General features: G+C 44.9%; 1 long non-coding RNA gene across 3 annotated transcripts in view; it reads left to right on the forward strand.

The window, feature by feature from the left end:
- The window catches only part of LOC105730913 (uncharacterized), a 30,257-nt gene extending 21,390 nt beyond the window's left edge, over positions 1-8,867 (forward strand). For 2 of the 3 annotated variants that reach the window (XR_010338720.1, XR_001110598.2), the window contains exons 2-3: positions 3,575-3,668; positions 8,031-8,867. This is a non-coding gene — a long non-coding RNA (uncharacterized LOC105730913). Of the gene's footprint in view, positions 1-3,574; positions 3,669-6,492; positions 6,590-8,030 lie in introns of those variants that run through there. The other variant, XR_010338719.1, reaches the window with a different exon arrangement.
- The last annotated feature ends 2,559 nt before the right edge of the window (positions 8,868-11,426 follow it).

Here is an 11,426-nt window from a genome sequence, read left to right on the forward strand (position 1 = left end):
GCCACTCTTAGCCATCGAGAAACATGGTTTTATTTATGCCAGTAAAAATGCTGAACAGGACAGGAGTAAGTTTGCAGTCTTTTTTTTTTTTTTTTTTTGAGACGGAGTTTCGCTCTTGTTACCCAGGCTGGAGTGCAATGGAGCGATCTCAGCTCACCGCAACCTCCGCCTCCTGGGTTCAAGCAATTCTCCTGCCTCAGCCTCCCAAGTAGCTGGGATTACAGGCATGCGCCACCATTCCCAGCTAATTTTTTTGTATTTTTAGTAGAGACGGGGTTTCACCATGTTGACCAGTATGGTCTTGATTTCTTGACCTCGTGATCCACCCGCCTCGGCCTCCCAAAGTGCTGGGATTATAGGCGTGAGCCACCGCGCTCGGCCATTTTTTTTTTTTTTAATGTGATCCTCTACCCTATGCTACTAGTGACTTGATGAGAGCAGCTGAATTTGGCCACTTGATTAAGGCAGAGGAGAGCAGTACAGAAGTCAATGAGGCAAACCTTCCAGATTATCTTCCAAGTTTCTGGTCCGATGGGAAAGATGGCAAGGACTTTGGAGAACCAAAAGGCAAGGGTCAGCAAACCTTTTCTGTGAAGAACTGCGTCGTAAATATTTTACATCTTGTGCATCAGTCTCTGTTGCGGCTATTCAACTCTGCTGTGAAATCAGTCCTAGTGCAGTGATCAGCCACAGACAACACTAAATGAATGAATGGTCATGGCTGTGGTCCAATAAAACTTTATTGACAAAAATAGGTGGTGGGCCAAATTGGACATGGCTATAGTTTGCCAACCTCTGTTTTAAAATATAATCACTCCCTGAGACTAAGCAAAGGACACTAGGAAATAGGCTAATCTTCTGAGTTAGTAAATAAAACAATGACAACACCATACATCATATAAAAGGTGGGCCTCACTGAGCAGCCCTGCTCAGCAGCTCAGAGGCCATCAGAAGAATCCATGTAAAACACCAATCTCCTTGCACCTTTCCTAACCTGAGAATCTTCTGGGCTGCTATTCACATAGGCTCTGCACAGTCCTGCTTTCTTTCCCAGCCTCACCCCTTGTCCCTGTCACATACACCATTCTGTCCAGCCATACAAAGCTCTTCTCCGATCCCCCATTAGCTGTGCAGAGTCATGCCTTCAAACCTTATAAAACAGCTCCCTTGCTGCTTTCAAACTCTTACTCATCCTTCAAGAGACCATTCAAATGTCTCTGCCTTCAAGTTTGCCAGCTACCCTTAGGTTGGGTTAATTTCCCTTCTTCCATGTTCTCAAAGCACTTTGTACAGAACCATGCTTCATCAATGCGACTTCAGAGTGACCTCTTCTAATTTATCTCTAATGGTTTAACCTTCTTGTGTATAGTATTTTTTAAATCGGTTTGCTCCTTCCTCACTGGGATGTGAACTCTTTTCAGACATAGGCTACGCCTTATTAATCTTCGTCACCCAAGGGTTAGCACTGAATCTGGCATGGAAAGGCTATGGAGCACATGTTTGCACAATTGTTTAACTCATGGCAGAATCTGCCTGTGCTCACACCACTGGGGCTCCATGGAATGATTCACAGTTTAGATTGTCTGCTATTTTTATAAGACACTTTCAGTGACTTAATAACTGGCTCTTCCTGACAAGGCATTTGGGAACTGTGCATAAGTGACAGAATAATATTAAAATCAAACCCAGTTCAGAGATAAATATACAAATCTCTGCTCCACCTACATGATATGCCCCCTACAAATCACAAAAGATCATTGTCTTAGTTGATACAGCTGTTGTGTATTTTGTACAAACATTTTCTCTTTCAATGACATCTCAGGAAAATCTCATTTTCTTATGAGATATGAGACCACGTTGCACCTTTTCCCTTTTTAAACAGATTTCCCAGATATTGTTGATTTGCTCCCCAGTTCCATTTAGAACACTGAAGGGGTAATCTATGCAGTGGGACCCGAGTGGCTTCCAAGTGTGGCTGCAGTTTTTCAAAGTGCCTCCTCGAAGGCCACTCATAGAATTAAATCTGGGCAAGAATCAGGTTCATGAAATGACACATGTCCCTGGGCCTACTTCTACAATGTTTATCTAAGGAAAAGGTCAAATGTATGTTTGAGATGGACACCCTGTAGCCTGCCACATCCTCAGGTTTCCCGCAGCACCCACTTTCCAGATACTGCTCTTCCTGCAAACGAGTGAGTAAGACAACAGGGCACGCAGAACTAGGGCAGGGGTGGGAGCAGATGTGCAGCTATGAGGCCCTCACTCCCTCTAAAGTATGTGAGTGGTGAACCCTCACTCCCTCTAAAACTTCAGGCAGCATCATATATTTTTCCTTATTTACTCCAAGAATTCTTGGGGAAACATTAGGCTTATAAGAATTTTCTCAGGCCAGGCGCAATGACTCACACCTGTAATCTCGACATTGTGGGAGGCCAAGGTGAGAGGACCACTTGAGCCCAGGAATTCAAGACTAGCTTGGGCAATATAGCAAGATGTAATCTCTTTAAAAAAAAAAATAGCCGGGCACAGTGGTTCACGCCTGTAATCCCAGCACTTTGGGAGGCTGAGGGGGGCAGATCACGAGGTCAGGAGATCAAGACCATCCTGGCTAACATGGTGAAACCCTGTCTCTACTAAAAATACAAAAAAATTAGCTGGGCGTGGTGGCAGGCACCTGTAATCTCAGCTACTTGGGAGGCTGAGGCAGGAGAATTGCTTGAACCCAGGAGGTGGAGGTTGCCGTGAGCCGAGATTGTGCTGCTACACTCCAGCCTGAGCAACAGAGTGAGGCTACGTCTCAAAAAAAAAAAAAAAAATTAGCCAGGCACGATGGTGTGTGCTTGTAGTCTCAGCCACTCTGGAGGCTGAGGTGGGAGGACTGCCTAGTCCAGGAGGTCAAGGCTACAGCAAGCCATGATTGCACCACCACATTCCAGCCTGGGTGATGGAGCAAGACTGTCTCAAAAAAAAAAAACCCATAAAAAACAAAAAGAATCTTCTCGGCTGGCAATCCCCCGGCTGGGCAGTGGCATCTCTGTTTCTTTCCCTGCATCTCAGTTCCTTCCTCTGTGGTCTCGCCTGCTCCTCCAAAATCTGCCTACGTGGACTCCCACATTAGCCTGAAGCACTCCTCAAGGTTAAGGAGGCCACGAAACAAGAGAGCGGAAAGGAGAAGTGGTCAAAATCAGTTTCCTGGACTGATTTCCGCTGGGCTCTGGAATTGGCAGGACATAAATAGATAATCAAAGATTTTCACTTGCCCAGGTAGGAATTATATAACCAGAGGCTGCTGCTTTCTTCAGTTTTCTGAAACTTCACTGGAAGGAAATTCTCCCTGCGTTCTCAATGACATCGAGCATTCTTCCTCTGGTTTTACTTGGAAATCTTCATTCTCTTTAAGCCTACGCCCTTCAAAGCTAATCAGATTATTCTGTGCAAGTTAATATACACACTGGGGCTTAAAAAATACATCTTTTATGATCTTTGGTGTGTGTGTGTCTTATATGTGTGACAAGAGAGATCATACAATGACACAGATAACCTATTTCAAAAATAACCTTGTTTCCTTCTTCAGGTTCCACTGAATCCAGGAACATGAATCCCCATCCCTGTCCACTGCAGAGTTCAAAGATGAGAAAGCGCTCTGCCCCTGCGTCCGTTCTGAGCAGGTGAACCTTTCAACTCCTGTTAACAGAGGGAATGATTTCTTTCCTTAGCGTATTAATTCCAGTCTCCCCTGTTTCAGCCCCATTGCAATGACTCCCAACTCTACACCTGGCTCCAGAGCCCAGACTCTTTTCTCCACTCTCCTTCACACACTTATGCCTCAGGCATCTCCAGCTCAGCCTGTCCAAGCTGAACACTCCTTCTGTCCTATCCGCAGTCTGCCAGAGCCGCCCTTCCTCCAGCATTTCCTGCAGCACTGTAAATATTTCCAATCGTCCACGTGAGAAATCTGCTGCCCACAGCAGCCAGGAATTCTTTTCTGCCAGGGGAAACAAGTCTTTTGTGCCCACGACCTCTAGCTTAGACCTGTGACACATTGGATCAGCCAGAGAAGCCTGGCACGGCAGGACGCCTCCTTCGTGCTTGTCTCTACATCCAGGCACTTTTGTCTGCTCCATTCCCTCCCCTCTTGACCTAGTTTGGTCCTTAGTTTTTTCCTTGGACTTCTGTAAACACCGGGTGGAAGTGGGCTCAGAGCATCGCGCCCCAGTCCAGACAGCCTGCGTTCAGGTCCTGCTTCCACCTGGTCTTAGCTCTGTGATCTGAGTGACACCACTTCATCCCCCTCAGTTCCATTATCCTTAAATAAGAACGATGCCTGGCTGGGCATGGTGGCTCACGCCTGTAATCCCAGCACTTTGGGAGGCCGAAGTGGGCAGATCACTTGAGGTCAAGAGTTCAAGATCAGCCTGGCCAACATAGTGAAACCCCATCTCTACCAAAAATATAAAAATTAGCTGGGCGTGGTGTCGGGTGCCTGTAACCCCAGCTACTCATGAGGCTGAGGCAGGAGAATAGCTTGAACCCAGGAGGCAGAGAGTGCCATGAGTCAAGACTGTGCCACTGCACTTCAGCCTGGGCAACAGAGTGAGACGCCACCTCAAAAAGAAAAAAAAAAAAAAGAAAAGAACAAGGGTTGGCAAGCTTTTGCTACAAACGGCTAGACAGTAAATATTTCTGGTGTTGCAAGTCAAGAAGCAAAATTGAGGCTACTATATAGGTATTTATAAAACTAGAGAGAAAATAAAGATCCACAGTGTTTTTACTGGTAAAATTTAAAATAGAATAATAATTGGAACTCATAGAAAGAGAGAGTAGAAGGGTGATTGCCACAGGCTGGGAGTGGGGGTTGCTGAGATGTTGGTCAAAAGGTAGAAACTTTCACTTATAATATGAATAAGTTCTGGGGTTCTAGAGTACAGGATGATGACTACAGTGAATAGCACTGTATTTACAAACCTGGAATTTGCTGAGAATAGATCTCTAGTGTCACACACATACAGAATGGTTACTATGTGAGGTGATGGACATGTTAATTCGATTGTGGTAATCATTTCACAATGCATACCAAATCGTCATGTTGTATATCTTGAATATATACAATTTTCATTTACAAATTGCACCTCAATAAAGCCAGAAAAAAGTATTATTAATTGAAGACAATTTTATTTATTTATTTATTTATAAAATAGAGGTGAGGTCTCGCTATGTTGCCCAGGCTGGTCTCAAACTCCTGGGATCAAATGATCCTCCTACCTTGGTCTCCCAAAGTTCCTGGATTACAGGGGCAAGCCACTGTACCTGACCAAGGACAATTATTTATTTATTTTAAATATTTTATTGTGCTTTAGGTTTTGGGGTACATGTGAAGAACATGCAGGATTGTTGCATAGGTACATACATGGCAATGTGATTTGCTGTATTTATTTATTTTTTAAATTCAGGCCTACTGATGAGAATAACAGAATTCTTTTTGTGGGGAGGATAACACTTTGTTTAGTTAGGGTTTGAAGTTAGTGTTCCCTATCATCACAATCAATTGCAAGTGTTACATCTGTAAAAATCATTCCTAGTTTACCTGCCAAGCAAAACCAGGTGGTGGGCTCGATTTGGCCCGTAGGCCATGGTTTGCCCACTCCAGGGCAAGAATAAAAGAGATCGTGCTAATGCTTAACACATCGTGACACTCAAAGGGTGCTGGTCACTGTAATGATCTCTCACCATCCTACGCACCTCCACCCATGGCTTCAGATGCTTACAAACTCAGAGTTTCCTTAGGCTGTCTCATACCTGAGCCTTTGCCCAGGCCATACTCTCAAGATCCCACCTCCTTAGAAAGTCTTTCCTGCTCCCCTCCCTTCTTCCACATTTTTCCATCCCTAAGGGACACACTTAATCCCTCTTCAAGCTCCTGATCCTTCCAGAGTGCACCTCCCTGCTCCTCTCCTATTTGATTAATTTACTCTTCTTCCTCTTCCAACTTCAAGGTGACGCCATGCATCACTCATGATGTCTCCAGCTCTGTGCTTAATCGTACCATGTGCTCGATAAATACTGGCTGTTATGAATGAACCTCCTACCTGCAAATGGAAGACTCAGCAGAAACCCTCCTTCATTGCTCCACTTCCCAATTAGCTCTTTGTTCTCAAAGTATCTGAACCATTTGGCCGTCATTGGTTTTCTTATAAATGACAAGTTATAGAATAACAGCTAAGTGCCTTGGCCGTGGTTACAAATCCCATCTCCATCACTTCCTAGCTTTCGGTTTTATACAAGTCACTTCACTTGTCTGAGCCTCCATTTGTTGGTAAAATGGTGATAATGATGGTACCCACTTCATATGTTGCTTGCAAATTAGATTGGATAAAGCATACAAACAACTTAGCACAGTAAATACTCTATAAGTGTCTGTGGGCTTTGTTCACAATTATTCAGCAATGACCATGTTTTAAGCTTTTTCATTATTTTTTTTTTCTTTTGAGACAGGGTCTCACTCTGTCGCCCAGGCTATAGTACAATGGTGCAATCACAGCTCACTGAAGCCTCGAGCTCCCAGGCTCAAGCGATCCTCCCTCCTCAGCCTCCTGAGTAGCTGAGACTGCAGGTGCACTTTGCCATGCTCAGCTAATTTTATATATATATTTTGTATAGACAGGGTCTCAGTATGTGGCGCAGGCTGGTTTCAAACTCCTCGCCCCTAGCGAGTCTCCTGCCTCAGCCTCCCAAGGTGCTAAGATTACAGGTGTGAGCCCCCATGCCTGGCCATTAATTTGTTAATTTCTCACATATACGCTGTGAGACAGGTATTACTGTCATACCCATTTTACAGATGAGAAAACTGAGGCACAGAGACATTGTATAAGTTGACACAGCCAGTGTGGAAGAGCCAGGATTCAAACCCAGGCCATCTGGTCTAAAGCTGTGTTGCTAAGCCCTGCTAACCCCTGTTGGTGGATATCTTATAGAGACATGACTCTTCAGCAAGATTTTAGGCTCTTTGAGGGTTAGGAATGTGTCGGAGAATTCTTCATACCCTTCCTAACGGCCAGCACAGCACCCTGCACATGGTGCTTCTTGACACAGATCTGCTAATTCACGTAATCATCCCTCTATCACCCTAACCCAGAGGAGGGGTCAAAGAGTGTTCTACAGAGATTTCCTCCCACCAGGCCTGACCGCCCATCAGCACCTTTGTGTCTTATAGAAGGGGACACAGAGGGAAGCAGAAGAGGAGGAAAATATAAGAAAAGAGTGCGGGAGGAGCATCTGGGGAGAATTCTGCCTGCTCAGAAGGCGACAATGGAATTAGAGTCGACCTCAACAAACTCCTAGTTCTTGCTGTTTCGTAGAGCACCAGCCCCATCATCAGTGAGCGGCTCTGAGGACACTGACCGGCACAGGCTGACTCTACTGATTGTCTGTAATGTGATTGTCCCTCTTAATCAAAGTGATGTCATCCTCTGATATCAGAAAGTGAAGAATAGCAAAATTAATGTTGGCTCAAGTGGGCTTCTAATGCTGCAGGCCACCGAGGGGCTGCAGGGCTGCTGCATTTCAATGATGTGCACTGGGATTTCTTTGTGAACAAGGGTGCCATAAGTCTTAATTACCCAGAACCAAGCCCTCACCTTGCTGGGTGTCCCCCGGGAGCTCCCTGTGAAGTCAGTGGGAGCTTTGCCTGTGGTTCAGCCCGGTGAAAACTTGCTTGCAAATGTTTGCAAATTACCTCATGCACCTCTGAAGGAAACAGGAGGGAATTATTTATTTTTAGAAGGTTGGCGCAGCCTGGCCCCTGCCTCGCCTGTCGCGTACCTCTGTGTTACTCAAGTCCCACTCCCTTCCCTCTGATTAATTCTGAACCGTGGGTCTCTTTTCTTCATGGTTGATGGATACACCTCTTAGGTCTTGCCCTCAGCCAAACTGCTGGTAATGTCCTGTTGCTCTTTCTCCTTCCTTAGGGGGCTCTCTCAAGAAAGCCTAATGCATTTTCCATTAGAGGAACTGATTTGTCCTTTCCTTTCCAGTGATAGAAAGCAATCTCCCCCATGTGGAGGATGTCAAGAGCCCTTTAAATGGTTCTTCCTTCTCTCTTCGGCTCTTCCTGCCTGGACTGAGGCACCCACACCCCCGCTGCTGTGAATACTGCCCATTAACAAGACAGCTGTTCCCTTCTCCTGAGACTCGCCCTGGAGAAAAGCACCACTCACCTGGAAAAGCCCAGGAGGTCTGCCTTCCAGCTGGGGCCAGCCCACAGCCACATCTGCCTGATAAGTGGACACAAAGGCTGGTCCTCTTGCCTCGCTCAAGAGGGCAATCTGTGTCCCCACACATGTCCGACTTCCCACAGGATCAGTCTGAGGCCAGACCTCCTCTGAGCCTGTCCTATTTGCGTTTCCCTCACATCCTTACAGGTTTCACTTGAAAGCACTCCCTCAAGAAATTGCTTGCCCAAGAAGCCCGTTTCTGGCTCAGCGTCTTGGCAACGCAATCTAAGCCGCCTCGTTAAGCCATCCTCCCCACTGCAAGCAGAATAGTCTGTTCAAACTGCAGCCTGATCATGCCACTTCCTTTCTTAAGCTTTCAATGCCTTCCATTGTCCCAACTCCAGAGCCTGGGTCTTAATCCCGCAAGACCTGGCTCTCCTTCCACCTACACCGGCACCTCCCAGAGAGGTCACTTCCTCCAGGGTCACCTATCCAGACCCCCTATCATACATACTATCGCACTGAGACAGCCAGCTTGCTTTTCTTTCTTCTCCTCTAGACTGCAAACTCCTCTGGAATTCCAGAAACCTATCATGCATCTGGCACATATGAGACCTTCAGTAATTATTTGTGGATTGACAAAATTGAACTGATGAATGATTGAATTAGATACTTCATACATGTTTAATAATAACGGCCAAATGCCAACTTCAAGTTAATGTTATATCAATATTTGCCTCCTTGTGATTTATCTAAAGTTCTCCTAAGTAGCAGAATTCACTGGGAATGTATTAAAATAATTACGTGTTTTAACATATACAAATATGCAGGTTGGTTAGGGTGTCCAGTGTAATCGATGTACAGATCGTTTCTGATGTTTCAGGTTCTCATTTCTTTCTTTTTTTTTTTTTTTTTGAGACAGAGTCTTGCTCTGTCGCCAGGCTGGACTTGGCGGCTCACTGCAACCTCCGCCTGGCTCAATCTCGGCTCACTGCGACCTCCGCCTCCTGGGTTCAACGTGATTCTCCTGCCTCAGCCTCCCGAGTAGCTAGGACTACAGGCTTGTACCTAATTTTTGTATTTTTAATAGAGACAGGGTTTCACCGTGTTGGCCAGGATGGTCTACGATCTCTTGACCTCCTGATCTGCCCACCTTTGCCTCCCAAAGTGCTGGGATTACAAGCATGAGCCACCGCCCCCGGCCTGTTCTCTTTTCTTTTAGACACTTAGTTTGGCAATCAAAGCCTTCCCAGCCCCCACTGACCTACCTCTGACTTTCAGCAATTCTCTGTCGAATGTTAAATACCCTTGCCTTCTCTCTGCCTGTTCCCAGTAACGACAACAAAACAAACAAACAAACAAACTCGGCAATTTCAAGTGCCAGAATAGCTCTTATAGGAGAAAGAAAGACTTGAACGTCAGTGAACCATGCTTGAAATCTGCCATTTCACTGCTGACTTTTCAGAAAAGCATCACCCTGCAAAGAAGTTGCTCTTGAACGCAAGCCTCATGATTGCCGGAATCATGGAACGTTCGGACTTGCCTAGTTCTCGCTTTGGCACTGGGCGTATCAGCCAGCAGAGTGCATTAATTCTCGGCATGACCACAGACAAACATAAGCAGCATTAACGAATTACCAGTGATAGATATGCAAATGGACCAAGGACAAATATTAAAACAGCCCTATCTCACGTTGCCGCTACCTCGGCCTGTCCAAAATTCGTAGAATTATTAATCCTCCTGGAACGCTTAGTAATGAATATAGGGTAATATTCGCTAATAATTATCTCTTGTTAGCAAGACCAGCTTACTACAGTCTTTCACCGCAGGGACAGAAAAATATTGTGACTTTGTTATGCTAAACGAAGTATAGTGGCAGGATAAATTAGGACATTTAACTAACAGTATAACATCACACAGGTATAGTTCCCCTGTACATATAATTGATAAAATTAACAGAAAACAGGCACGGTGACAACAGAAGAATATGCATTGTGAATGGCTGATTGAGACACAGAGGGGCAAACTTTCTTCTGTTGCTTGTGTTGTTATAGCTAATATTTATTAGGCACCTGCTGTGCAAGGCATAACTCTTATCAAGGACAAAGATAATAATAAATTACTCCTGTCAACCACGTGCATAGTAACTTCATTATGTAACTAGGCAGCACTCTTATGAAGGCTTTGGAATCTGTTAAAAGTTTCATTCTGAAACAATGAACCAAGAGGAACAAATTTATGAATTGTGGATCTGCGATATTAACCCAAAGACTGAGCCTTGGAGAGAAAAAAAATTCTAAAGAAAAAAATTAATTTCTGCCAAAGAAAATCTAAGAACATAAGTTAGCCGGCCCTACCAGATGCCTCCGGCTGTGCTGTAGCAGAACTGAAGCAAATATCTAATTCGCAGGAAAAAATTTATAGACTAGACTTCGAATCAGGCAGAGTCCAACAAGCCTTCCCTGCCCAGTTCTCAGTCAAATGGTATAATAAACAACAATGTCCTCACACGTCCCCTCTGACCTCTGGATCTCATCACGATTGTGTTCATCACCTTCCCTGATATAGCCAGACATAAGTCACCCACTCCATCTGCCAGTTTCATTTGCTTAGTGGACGTGGTAGACTGCTTACAAAGTTGGATATAGTAAATCCTTGCCTCAGGTATCAATGTCTCTTTGCAACAGGACTTTGTACTGCTTCCCATCAAGTGATGGAATCTGTTTCTCCTTGCTTTGAATTTAGGAAGGTTTTGCAACTTGCTCTAAGCAAAAGAATACAACGGAAGTGGTATTTTGGCAACTTTCCAAGCCTAGTCCTTAAGGTACCTTGCAGCTTTCACTCCTGTTATCTCAGAACAAGGGGCCACCAGGTAAGGAAGCCAGGGTTTCTCATCTGGAAGATGAAAACTTGCATGGAGACAGGTGCCCAGCCAATAGCCAGTACCAACTGCCAGACACATTGGCCATCCTGAGCCATGGTTCCAGTTACACTACTAGGTGACAGTAGCTGCAAAAGCGACTCCAAAAAAGACCAAGCAGAAGAACCACCCTGTGGAGCCCAATATAAATTGCTGATCTTCAGAATCGTGAACAAATAAAATAATTACAATTTAAAGTCACTCAATTTTGGAGCGGTTCGTTACACAGCAATTGGTAACCACACATGAACAATGTGATAGACACTTTAGAATTCTGTGCAGTACTTTAGAGGAAT

The sequence above is a fragment of the Aotus nancymaae genome, unplaced genomic scaffold, assembly GCF_030222135.1.
Source record: "Aotus nancymaae isolate 86718 unplaced genomic scaffold, 86718_ANA_hifiasm-v0.15.2.pri h1tg000006l, whole genome shotgun sequence".
Taxonomy (NCBI): Eukaryota; Metazoa; Chordata; class Mammalia; order Primates; family Aotidae; genus Aotus; species Aotus nancymaae.